A 13,770-nucleotide genomic window follows, 5' to 3' on the forward strand; every position below is an offset into this window, starting at 1 on the left:
AGCATGTTCTATCATGACACACAATATGAGACCAATTCAGAGAATTCATGGTGGAGCCACTTCATCTCACAGCAGGGCTTATTCTGCTTCTGTCCAGTGGGCTAATACTGTTCCATGGATCAAATAACGATTAAACAGAAACAAATAAAACATGGTGTAAAGGGCAGACTCTGGGAAAAAAAATAATAATAATTTAACATTGTCAACACCTACAAGTTATTTGAACCAGACAAAATCTGTCAGCCACCATCAACCAGGAAGATGCCACAGTCAGTGCCATATGGTTGTCCTGGAAAATCCTGTTATGTCCAAGAAAGTAGTTACTGATGTCATTTTGACACATCAATGGAGGAAAAAAACCTGCTAATCATAATGACATGTTCCTTCAGACGACGAATAACCAGCTGTGCAAAAAATACTACATTAATTTCCTTCAGCAGAAAAACTATATTGTGAACAGACTCGACTGAAAGAAAATGTCCAGTATGAAAAACTGAGGAGCAAATGTGAAAAACTAGATACTTCTGTACTTCAGCTTTCAGCGAAATATATACAAGTAAAATCACACTGTCCTTTTCAGTATTTTACCACAACTGATTAAAGTTGAGCTGTTTTGAATGACTTTATAAGCTACAGCAAAGCATCATGTTGAACCAAGTGTGTCTAAAACCTTCATGAACTGAGAGGAGAACATGACGCTGTCCATGGTGCTGAAGCCTTTCCTCAGGACAGTTTTACCAGGTACATCACACTTCAGACCTCTTCACCTTATTCATTTGTCCCTGGAAGGGCAATTTAGTTTGCAGCAGACAACATAAAAGTCTTATTTAAAAAGACAAGTATTGTGTGAAAAAAACACGTGCTCACATGTATGCATGTGCACACACTCATACATGTGCACACACTCATATACACTTGTGTCGTGAGCAAAACTGCTGTCCATGGTGCTGAAGTATCAAATTCATGCAGTCAAGAGGTACATTGTGTGAAAGACTAGAACATAAATTGACACACACACACACACACACACACACACACACACACACACACACACACACACAAATCCATGTACCCACAAACACAAACACACACTTTACTTTTATCTAGCTGTTGATTTCAAGTGTTGGAGACTTTTTGGTGAGACAGAGCCAAAGATGAGGAGTCAAGATGTTGATGTTGCACAAGGTTTTATCTTAGGATTGCAAAGGATACAGACAAGTCAGCTGACTGAGAGTAAGGCTAACACTCTCACTGAACTCCAACCTTCTCCACCATGGCTTCACTCAACCCAGTTTATCAACTCAAGTCAAGGCAGTGTGTCCTTCTCACAGCGTCCCATGGAACTTTAAGTGAAAATATTATAATAGTGGTTTTCCATCTGGACCTGGTCCAAAATTCTCTGGACATGAAAGCATGCAGCCAAAGGTTTCACAATTTACAAGGTTTCACAAAACTTACACAAGTCACAACAGCTTGACAACATGACAGGATATGACAGTAAACAATATGCATGGAAAGATTAAACGTCATTGACTAAATGTACAGAACAAAATGACATATTTTCACAGCAGCATGTTATCCCTCAACTGTCCTCTACCTTGTTTGTACCTCCTGGGCTTCTGTAACTCCACCCCCCAGTACTGACCCACACAGCTGAGTGCAGGAAGACCTTTTCAGAAGAAAAAAAATCAATAAAATAATGAAAAATAAAAAAAATAACCACCTGAGAAAAAAATTCACAAATACTCAACAAAACAACAATAAATGTAAATCGAGAGCAATAATTGTTAAAATACATTTCAAACTCTGTTACTCTTTAAAAAAAAGTGAAAATAATCTGATTACTGAAGCACTGAAGCAGGCACAGGTATTTCTGGCAATTCATGGTCTGAAATCTTCTTCCTCTCTTCTTCGTGCTCCAGCGAGGGTCAGGGTATCCCGTCCCGGTGCGTTGAGCCGACCAGATGAACCAGGTTTTTCCAGTGCTGGTGATCTTGTGCCAGCTGCTCTGCATCCTCCACAGCAACTCCGTGTTGTTGGAGGTCGCCCGCAACGACGGCGAGCCAGGGTGAGCCGGGGTTTCCCTCGAGGTCGTCTCCAGCCTGGCCTTTGGGTCAAGCTGGAGAATGGCTCATGTTAAGTGTGTGTATTTAAAAAGAGGGGCTCTTCATAGATTTTTTTTTTTTCTGTTGCACCTTAATGACTGATGTCTTGCCATTTGTTTACCAAAGAACAGTATGGGGGTTTGGTTTGATTCATTTTGCAAAAGGAAAAGGACACTTTGTTTTACTTTTGAGACGTATGTGAACATTTGAATTCTCAAGACATTGATTTACTTTTCGTGAAAGTTGTTGTTTTAGTTTTATTTTAGATTAATACTAAAGAGGAAAGAATATCAATGTGATACTGAAAATAAACGCTTGTGTGCTTTCCACTAATTCCTGGCTATTACAGTACACCCAGCCTCAAACTACATAAAAACATGGAATAAAAAGTCCCAAATTTTTCCCCACCACACACAACCTGATCTCACAGAAATGCGTCAGATGAGCAGCATTCTCAGTCCCAGATTGCTGCTCCTGTCGCGCATGATGCTGAAATTGCGTGTGGTCACCACGCAAACAGTCTCCACTGAAAGTCCATTAGAATCCGTGTCGAGGTGGGAACACGCATTCTCAGGTTCAAAGACGTCACGCTGTGGGTGTGGTTTCATAGATCCCGGAAGTGCAAATGTAGACTAATCGATATTCTGAAGAAAGATGTGATTATTAGCCATAAGAGTGCAACCATCCAAGGCAGACTGTGTATGTGCTTCTGCTGAGTCAAAAAGCCCCGTGAAATATCAACTTTAACAAAGCACGCTTTATTTTCAATGTCGTATCACGGACAGGCACTACAATACCCATAATCCTCGTGTTTATCAGCGACGTGTCTGATTGGTCAAGCTGTTACCAGCAAATAAAAAATAAAACAAATTGAGCTTTTATCGTATTCTCTTCGTAACTGAACGGGCCTTTTTATTTTCAACATTGAATTTTCTGTTTTTTAATTCATTGAGTGAAATGTTCTTTCTTTAATCTGAAAAACACTGGCGTTCCCCATTGCCAAGGTGACGCTGCTGGCGTATCTGCACAGAGTGGCGAAAAAACGAGAGCGAAACATTTATTTCCTGGTCCTATGTCCTAAATTCTGAGACAACTCAACTGCTTTCTCAAATATCTTGCTCAGAGGAACATATTCTGTCTGTTATGTTCATCTTTAATATATCTTTTTTTTTTTTATCATGGGATCATTATGCTTGGTCTGAAACTGATTTTTTTTTCTTGCTTTTCCTTCATCATGTTGCTGATTAAAAATGACCCTGTATTTTCTTCTGGGATGCTTTTACTATTCTGAAGAGACATTATGTTTATATACTCCTTTTTAGTCACGTTTGAAGGTTCCATGCAGTCTTTTTCAACGTATTATTGCCTTTAATTGAAATATGCGTGCACACCTCTCACATTGTGTAGTGACTGGGGCTGTGTTGGAGCTAATAATTACCTCCTGATGGATTTCTAACATACCTGTTTTGGATTTTTTTTTTTTTAAGAGCAGCTCGAACACGATCTGCCACCAGAGAAGACAGCTGGAGCTTCTCCGATCTCCATGGAACCAAGACGGGGTTCTGCGATCATCTGGAAGTGATTACAACAATACGGTTCTTAGCTGTTGTTTATTTCTGATCAAAAAAATGTGTATTTATACGCTGACCGTGGGCTGCATGCTCCTTGTTACTTCCACCTCACAACAAGTCCCAGAGAGACGTGATACTATCCCTTTCTCCAAACTGACAGGTTGACCTCTGACTGAACCCCCCCTCCCCCCAACCCAGACGACCCCCCCCCCTTCCTCGCCCCACCCCGTGGGAAAGTGGGGAAAACATTAAGTTCCGCCTCCCCCATGATGTCCGCTCGCCCCTCCCTCCAGCAGTCCAGAGGCCTCTCCTCCACCCTCCCTATAGGCTCCACAAAATGCACTACTGCTACTACTACTACTACTACTCGTGATTTTTGGAAAGAAAAGAAAAAAAAATGGCTCATGAGAGAGTGATTCACCTACCGATCATCTGCGACACACCGGTTGCGGTGTACGAAAACATGCCGACGGTCCCGAACGCACCAAAGAAACATGTGATGCATGTACTTAGGACCCAGCTCCGTCCTTCAGAATCACCGGAGCAAGAATGGCCGCTTGAACCGTACGGACGGAACGGTACATGGGGCTATCTGTTCAAGTATGCTACGGGGGAGCTTTGCCTATATCAGCGGATTGAGGGTGAAAAGCAGGGACCTGTACCCTCCCTAGGTGCGACTGGGGTGTGCTGTATCACATGTTGGTTCGATACCTCCGAGCTAACCCTGTTGAGGATGTTGTGAAGGCGAAGCCCGTCAAGCCGGTGCTGATACTCGGTCGACCTCTGAAGCGCGAGCTGGTGGAAGAGGAGGATGCACCAACGAGGCCTCCGAAGCGCGAGTCTGTGGAAAAGGGTACACAAACGGAGTCTCCTCCTTCTCCATCAAAAAAAGTGCTTCACAGCGTTGCGTGGCAGTCCAGAGCGGGTGTTATAGGCTCTATGTGCTTTCGCATCTATGCGTGTGAGCATTAAAGGTGCTGTAGGCAGGATTCTGCTAGTCAATGCTAATGTTTCTGTGTTTTCTTTGGATTAAATGTTAGAGTATCCATTGATAATCCTTTAGGAGTGCAGCATAACTGCTCTACCGCGAGGGCGCAGCGTTTCCATCTGTCTCTGTTCTGAGCTGAAAAGGAATCTCCACAGCTCCAGGTATCTTTGACCAATCAGAAGAGCCCATGAGGCTCTAACCGTGATTGGTCGAGGGGCGTTTGTCACAAGTTCTTGTGGGAGGGGCTTAACTTGCGTAAGGGCGTGATGTCAGAGAAAACAGGACAGGATTGGCTGTGCTGGGTTTCAAATCGCCATCTTAGATGGGTCAAATCGCCATCTTGCTTGGGTAACCCTAAGCAAGATGGCGGAGATGCTGAATCCTGCCTGCAGCACCTTTAATGAAGCCTTTGTAGCAGTCGTTGCAAAAGTATTTGCTACCTAAAAATCCTTTTACGCTTTTTATTCCATAATAATGGTTGTGGAAAAAAACACAGACAGGGTGTCTGAGGGCTTGGGGGAGTTTGTCTCAAACTGACAGACGGTTCGATCATCGTCATTTGTATAAAACACTACGATTGTATGTTTCAGTAATGTTTCAAATTTGTGAATGTCGTTAAAAGTGACGGGTGTCTGATCACTTAAACCCACCTGACGCTGAAATTCTCTGCCTCGTAGAGCGGCTTGACTCTGTGATATCAGGCTGGAGGAGGTGAGCTAAACTAACGGCGAAGCAGAGCTGATCTTTTCTGTTTTTTACTACAAACAAATGACGTGCTTTTTTGTGAAGAATTTCACAGTCTAGAGTTTTTTCTAACTTACGTTTACCACCGCCTGTGGGGTTTTCCACAACCTGGATGATTAATTCCAAGCTGGGATCGTGCATAACTGCCATGTTAGACTGAACCAGACGATCGAGCAATGATTCAAAGGTAGTTAGGATCGAGTTTGAGCGGCGAAAAAAAAAAAAGTGCATATTAATCAGTTTTTTTGTGTTTGTTTGTTTTATAGCCTTGAAAAAAAGTCTCGGTGTTGTTATTAAGCATTATCACTTACATAGATCCACTTGTGAAAATGTAGTCCATCAAAATCATCATCATCAGAAATTAAAAGGGGAAATAAAAAAAAAAAAACCTTTAAAAATAATTCATGTGTGTGTGTGTGTGTGTGTTTGTGTGTGTGTGTGTGCGAGACAGAGAGAGAGAGAGAGAGAGAGAGAGAGAGAGAGAGAGAGAATTTGACTTACCCTCAATTATTTCAGGATGATTTCTGGGAGGATCATGAATTTCGGCAGACACCTTCAATTCTGTTCCAAAACACAAAATAGAAATTGTACAATAACGCTTCTTTTGTAGTTTGGCAAAATGTTAACATTTCAAAATTGAGTAAATTCTGTCACAAAATACAGGTATCCATTTTTACAGTCAGTTTGCAAATGATAGTGCGATATCAAAGTTGAAAAAAAATGACCGTTTGGCATCTTGATCAATCAGCTGGTCTTGCAGTGTCTTGAGAGGCAGCGTGGAGGTTCTGGCCAAACTCTGTGTCTCAGACCTCTGAAACGCTGGTTTTTTATATTGTGTTTTCGGTCGGTACTAGCAGTAAAAAAAAAAAAAAAAACTTTTTTGGGAGGACACTCTTTAGATTGTTTTAGTCACTCCGGCATCAGGTTTCCTCGTCAATCAATTGATCACAGACACCCTTAATATACATATATGCGTGTGTGTGTGTGTGTGTGTCTCGGGCTCAGACAATGCATAAATGGATGCTTAGAATATCCACAATAATCCGCTCTTGATTTTGTCTCATGACTGATTTTCTATGTTCTAATGGGGTAATATATTTTATTCTATGTAAATATGTTACATGTGTAACTTCCTTTGTACTGACAGTGTTAATTGATATTTCATGCATAACCCCGTCTTCAGATTGTTTTAACTGTTTTATTCTGATGCTAAAAGCATTTCATATGTTTGTGCACTTATTTATTGACAGTATCACTGTGTTGTGGTGTTACAGTTGTGGAAGTCTAATGCCTCGAAATGTCATTCCCTGCGTACTGCTGTGTATTTGTGAAATGCCAATAAAAGGGATTCTAAGTCTATGAGTGTGAGGTTCTGCATCGAGGATCTCCTTCAAACCTCCCTTGGTATCTCACTATGGGAAACGCCTCCTGGCGTGACCGATCCTGGACAATGACACCACGTCTGTCATGTGACGGACCATGTGTCTCAAGATGCCTGGTCTGTCACATGACAGACGTGGTGTCATTGGAGCTTTCACTGCATTCACTTGACACGTTTTAAGAGTTTTATCGCTGGTGGTTAGATTCATTTTGCGTGACAAAATTGCTTTGGGGTGTGTGTGTGTGTGTGTGTGTGTGCACATGTGGGATCGGGGTGGGTGGTTCTGGGAGAGGAGGGGTTAAGGAAAAACTGGCAGTGGCGGGGGCGTGGTTAACTAAAAGTGGGAGGATCAGAGGTCACGAGGCGGTGGGGGTCACGGGGGGGTCATTCAGAGGTCAACCTGTCAGTTTGATGAATGGTGGTGTATATTTCTCCCGGTGTGCAGGACCCCCCTGAGGAAACACTGGAGTTAAGCAGCTAAAAGCATAAAAAGACATGATACAAAGTTAATATAAAATAAGTAAGATAAGACTGAAAAATAAAAAAGTAAAATAAATTAAAGTACATAATAAAACAGAGTAAAATTACATAAATGATGATGAAACTAAGAGGACAATAAAAGGTCAGTTAAAAGCCTGATTAAAAAGGTGTGTTTTTAACCTCCCTTTAAAGTTATCAACACACTGAATCACTTCCTCCTTCCTCAGAAGAAACTATCATTCTGATCAAACACCCTGCGTGATGAAAGAGGCTGATTGGCATCAGTCCTGGAATGAAGCCTGACAGCAAACACTGCACGCACACACAGGAACAGGACCAACACCATGACCTCTGACCCCCACCCCACATGAGGCTTCTCATCTCTTCCAGCACACTCAGGGTCTTTTTCCACAGTGATGATTTTGGGGGTGAAGTTAGACGACAGCGGTGCTCAAAGCCACTGAAAACACAACCTTTTGAAAATGACTGAAGATGGAACTTCCTGGAAACACTCAGGCCTGTCTCACTGCCACAATCACTGCTCCTGGTCCTTTTCTTGGCTCTGGTCCAGGTCCTGATCCTGGTCCATAGATTTACATAAACTCCAGAGTGACTTATAGTCCCCAAAATATGGCAGTTCTCTCAAGATTAGTTTTTGATTTTATTGAGATTATAGTTTTGGACTCTTCTCTTGGACGGGGTCTGGACAGTGTTCAGATATGTGCTTTGAATACTGGCTAGTCTAGTCAGGGATTTTGCTAAAACTGGTGTTGGCAAAACCTGGACTTTATTTCAACTTTCTTTTAGTTTTGCTTTTGGACTTTGTTTAGACGAGTCTTAGATTTTGTTGAGTTTGATCCTGAACTTGTGGAAACTAGTGTTGTACTTTCTTCAGAGAAGTCAGGATCCTGTACCGTGAAGCAGGCTGTCAACTCAGCAATTCACCCCAGGGTTTTAATTCTATCTAAATATGAAGAATTTCAACACATCGTCCAGGACCAACCAAATGCAGGCAGGAAATTACAGACCCTGTTAAAGTGTAGCTTGGTGAGATTCTCCCGTATTATAGTTGGATTCTTATATTCCTCAGTGTCCTTCCTTTAGTTTAGACTGAAAGGAACTTTCCCTTAAGTTTCCCCTGAACTCCTGAGAAGCTAACTTCATCTTCATGAATGATTTGCTGTTATTTCTCTGATTCTAAATGGCAGTTCAGACCAAAATGAGGGGTAACTTCATCCCTACTTCTGTTCTGACCCCCCAGCAACGGCTTCAAGCTAATCCTCACTGTGCTGAACGGTTCAGGGTTCAGTCTGCACACATCTGGGAACAGAATACTGCTGAGTTCCTCTGGCTCATATGTTCAGTCCTGTTCTCATTCATTACAGCTCAGAAGGTAGAATCCACTAAACACATGTTATAAAAACTTTACTGTCAGTGAGAACACTGATCAAGAGGACTTCTGCCATTCATTACTTTAAGGATCATACTGTTGAAGCTGGAAAGTTGATTGGTTTAGAGGTGAAGACCAGAGAGAAACTTTTTCACATCATGTCACTTCATGTGTCAGATAATGATGGAATCAGTGTTACTGAAGGATATGTCTGTATGTGGAGTTGTTTTTTTTAACTTAAGTCACCTAATGGATTCGTTAAAAAAACACACTGACACTTCCTTCAGCTTCGAGGCCTTCTTGTTACTGAACCACGTCCTTCTTCCTCAGAACAAACCATTGTTCAAATGAAACGTCCCATGGAAGAAGCCTGATTGGCATCACTTCTGGAATGTAACCTGACAGCACACACTGCACACACACTCTCACACACACACACAGGCGCAGGACATACATGATGTGCTTCCTGACGTCACTCTGAAGGTGGATTTAAATGGCGTCCTCACATCAGACACACTCAGACAGACAGCAGGACTGAGCGGAGACCAGCGGCAGCATGAAGCTGATCTGAGGTGAGGAACATGGAGATCTGTCTGACTGACTCTTCTGCTTTGTCTCAAAGCTTTTCTAACGTCAGGGTTTGATTTAAAGACTGTCACAATACAGAAAAGACACTTTTGATGGACTGAGTGTGTTTGTAAGAGATGCAGTGATTTGTTTCTGTGTGTGTATTTTGGGGTGTGTATGTGTTTGTATGTGTGTGTCTGTCTCTCTGGGTATGGGTGGGCCTGTGTGTGTGTGCACTTGTACAGCTATAGTTGTGAGGACCTTTTGTGAGGACCTTGGGTTTATAACCTTACAAGTGAGGACACTTTTGGAAAGTGAGGACATTTTTGCCGGTCCTTACTTTTCAGCAGACCTTTTTTGACCTTTTTGAGGGTTGGTTAACACTTGATTTTTGGTTTCGGGTTACAGTCAGGTTTAGGTTAGGTTGAGGGTATGGGTTCGGGTTAGGCATTAATTTTTGATGGACAGGGTGAGGGGCTAGGAAATGCATTATGTCAATGAGTGTCCTCATAACGATAGAAGTACAAACGTGTGTGCTTGTGTGTGTGTGTGTGTGTGTGTGTGTGTGTGTGTGTGTGTGTGTGTGTGTTCATGCTAACTTGTCTAAACACATTGTGACACTGTGTATTCAGGTGTTCTTGTCTCTGAACCACCCCCTTCTTAATCAGAATTTCTACACACACACACACACACACACACACACACACACACACACACACACACACACACAGGCCCACACATATCCAAAAAGACAGACAGGAAGGAGCAGGAGGAGGAGTGAGGAAGAGGAGGAGAGAGGAAGAGGATGAAGAGGAGTGAGGACGAGGATAAAGAGGAGGAGAAGGAGGAGGAAGAGGAGGAAGAGGAGGAGAGAATAACAGAAGGAGGAGTAGAAGTGAGGAAGAGGAGGGGGGTGGAGAGGAGGAGTGTGGAAGAGGAGGAGGAGGAGTGGTGTGAGGCTATGTAGGAGGAGGAAGAGGAGGGAGGAAGGCAGACTGTGTAACATCATTCTAAACTGAGTCATCAGGTCACATGACCCAGAGAGTGACAGATGAGAAGAAAAAAAAAGAGCAAACAGTTTCAGTTTGAGTGAAAACTTCTTCCAGATTCAACAGATGGTTAAAAAAAAGACCATTTCTGAGAGGAGAATTTCTAGCATTTCATTTATTGATTTGTGTTTTACAGCAGTCAGACTGATGCTTCAGACCAGAGGCCTCAGTTAGTGATCAGTGTGTTTTCCTCCCATCAGACTCCATCATAACTGACAACATCTTCATTTGGATGAGAGACGGAAGACGAGGAGACTTCTGACTTCAACTCTGATGGAGAACGGAATCCAAAGCATGTGAGTTATTAAACACTGCAGAGCTGTGTTCAGCAGGGTCTCCTCTGTCATCTGATCAGGGCTTAAAGCTGATAGGAGGAGATAGTCTCTCTTCAAGGCTACACTGGAGGGAACATCTTGGGTCGTATTTTCATGGAAAATGCAGAGATCGCAAACCAGCGGCGGTGGATTCGTATTTTCGTCAACGGGTGTCTGACCGGTCCAATGGGCGTGGCCGCACACCAGGGGGAGGGGTCGACAGAATCAGCTGGGCGCAGTGATAATTTCATGCAGACGGTGTGCAGACAGGGGAGGGAAGATATGATGATAATTTGTCTGAGGAAACCTCACAGACAGGTTTTCAGCTGATCAGTGTCAAAAAGATACACAAAATCACTCTTGAAGCATAAATCTATATTTTTTTTATTGAAATCATCTTTTGTAATAATTATGGAGGATGTCTCTGCACACAGCACAGACTGTGAGGAATGTCAGAAAATTTAAATGGTACAACACAGAAGAGGGAAACATATTTTAGAATTTTAGCATTTGATAATTATTCAGCTTATTCACAAGTTTTTTTTCAATTGTTTTTTTATCCTCAAAATTTTAATTTTCTCTTCACAACAAAACAAAAAACAAAAATAACAAATTCAACAGTCGCAGTACATAACAGTCGTTGCTATATCTTCATCAATAGACTCCATAGGTTACATCAGGGTGTGTCTCATTGTCTTAACATATGTTTCTTGGACGGAAAGATACCTAGATAAACTGATGAGCCATATCTCCAAGGGGGAAGGGAGAAGATATACCCTTTATGTTTTCATTTTAGACCAAAAAGCTGTCCATTTTGACCATCTTGTAACATACCAATCACTTTTCAATCACAGCAGGAGGGTCAGTCTTTCCATCATGTGGATCTCTCCAACAATTCCAAGCCATTCATCCACTGTAGGCGGATCAGTCTGTAGCCATTTGCGAGTAATTGCCTTTTTAGCCGCAACAGTCAAATTTTTTAGAAGGTTTTAATCCCAGGACAACTCCAGAAGATGTGGAAGTGATTTGCATCAACATCACTGCAGCCTCTCCAGCATCTTTGTTGTGACTTTTCTAAAAAAGGTTTCATTTTAGGAGTGATGAAATATCGCACAAGGTTCTTCCAACTGAATTCACGCCAATACATCGAGCAAGTAGTAGAAAAAACCGTCTCACACATATTTTCCCACTGTTGGCTTGATATGCTCTCTTTCAGTTCCTTCTAACACCTTGTTTTAATCTGGTCTGTGACATTTCCCAAGTTCTCACTAATACCTTGATAAAATCCTGAAACTGCTGATTTTGTGCTTTTAGTATAAACTTGACCAACTACTAATTATTTTATTAAGAACTGAGACCTCAGCTGCATAGATTTCATTTTGAAAATAATGTTTTATCTGTAAGTACCTGTAAAAATCTTGTCTTTCTAAATTGTAATCATCTTGTATTTTTTTTTAAAACTTTGTAGTATTCCATCCTCCATTATTTTAAAGAATCTCGACCAGAGCCTCAATCTTGGTTCCAAGTGGTTTGGGACAAATCCTGTATCGAAAGCCACCTAAACTGTTTCAAGTGGGGCATAAACAAAACTTTTTAACGAGAGTAAACCAGGTGTGTAGGGAGAAGGCAGTGTAAGGGCACAAATGTTCCTGATATTTTAACATCAGCTTGTGATCTGCAATCATAGCTTGAATTGGGATCCCCCTGTATTCTTTCTCAATCTCTTTCCATTTTGCCTCATAGGTGTTGTCACACCAGAGTACTATTATAGTAGTTAGTAGTTAATAGTTTATTTCAGGCAAGGACGCACAAACAACATGGTTTCAACGCAGGTATCACTTACATGACAGTAAACAGGACAGGTAATTCATGTGCTTACATATCCCGAATGAAGTGCCTGAAAGGGAGTGGGAAGAGGCGAACTTATTTAATCCCACCCCCATTACATAAATTATAGACATAATATCAAAGTCACTTCCTGTTCATTTCTATGATATTACAAACCCCAAAACAACAGAAAATACAGATAAATATTTGGCAAGTGTGTGACAGAAGTACTAGAATATTTCTGTAACCATGGGCAACAAATACATTACAGCAACGGTTACATACCAACAATGGTAAGAAATGAAATACCAATAATGCTAAAGTAGAACTGTCCCAGCAAGGGTGATGGACAGAATACAGCAATAATAATGAACAACAGTACCAACAAAAGTAAGGAAACAGCACACAATAACACAAGTGCAACAAAATACTGATAGAAATTTAAGAACCACTTTCTTTATACTGTGACCAGGCCATGTTTTTATATAATAATTTCAATCTGTGAATATTTTGGCATTGCTTGTGCTGGGTTTTCAAATTGTTCCAAAGTTTGACTCCACATACAGACACACAAAAACGTTTACGATTATTTTTGACACGAGGCTGATTAAATTTTCCATAACCTTTTAAATTGTGATCATTTACTCTTTGAATAAACAGTTGTAAGTTAGTTGGCAACAATTTATTAAATGCTTTATAAAGAACTATAACGGTACTATAATTAACTGGATTTAAGCAACCTCGAGTTGATAAACAGATTATGAGTGTGTTCCCGAAATCCCACCTTATGAATAATCCGCACAGCTCGTTTCTGTAATTTAACTGGTGGATCAATTGTGCACTGATAAGTGTTTCCCCATATTTCAACACAATACATAAAGTATGGGAGTACCACCGTGTTGTACAAACAGCGGAGAGCATTCTCATCAAGGTAGAACTTCACTTTATTTATAATTGAAATACTTTTAGAAATCTTTGTTTTCATGTGTCTGATGTGAGCTTTCCATGATATATTGCTGTCAATCATAACTCCTAGGAACACATTCTTATTTACAGTATCGATTTGGACACCATCAATGATTAGATCTAATTTAAGATGATTGTTAGAACTGCCAAACATCATTATTTTGGTTTTGTTTAAATTTAGAGATAGTTTATTAACATCCAACTAATTTTTTACTTTGTTCATTTCCTCATTTAGTGTATTTACAAGATCATCATAGTTTTAACTGCAACAGAATATTGTTGTATCATCTGCGAAGAGAATGAGTTTCAAGGAGCCAGACACGGCAAAAATATGCTGATATTATTCTCAGTTGCGCTGCGAGGTAATAACTCTTAAAATTCGGGAGTG

At 41.1% G+C, this 13,770-nt stretch overlaps 3 protein-coding genes across 3 annotated transcripts in view; 1 reads left to right on the top strand and 2 right to left on the bottom strand.

Annotated features, from left to right (window-relative positions):
* The window catches only part of LOC115382179 (NACHT, LRR and PYD domains-containing protein 3-like), a 1,352,480-nt gene that overhangs the window by 1,274,496 nt on the left and 64,214 nt on the right, over positions 1–13,770 (bottom strand). The window lies entirely within an intron of this gene.
* The window catches only part of LOC115382194 (NLR family CARD domain-containing protein 3-like), a gene marked incomplete at its 3' end in the record, with an annotated part of 1,416,821 nt that overhangs the window by 1,133,717 nt on the left and 269,334 nt on the right, over positions 1–13,770 (bottom strand).
* Positions 9,188–13,770, top strand: part of LOC115382182 (NLR family CARD domain-containing protein 3-like) — a 103,650-nt gene continuing 99,067 nt past the window's right edge. The window contains exon 1 of the mRNA XM_030083869.1: positions 9,188–9,231. The gene's annotated coding sequence lies outside the window, so the exon portion shown is untranslated. The remainder of the gene's footprint in view (positions 9,232–13,770) is intronic.

The sequence above is a fragment of the Salarias fasciatus genome, chromosome 23 (assembly GCF_902148845.1).
Source record: "Salarias fasciatus chromosome 23, fSalaFa1.1, whole genome shotgun sequence".
NCBI lineage: Eukaryota > Metazoa > Chordata > Actinopteri > Blenniiformes > Blenniidae > Salarias > Salarias fasciatus.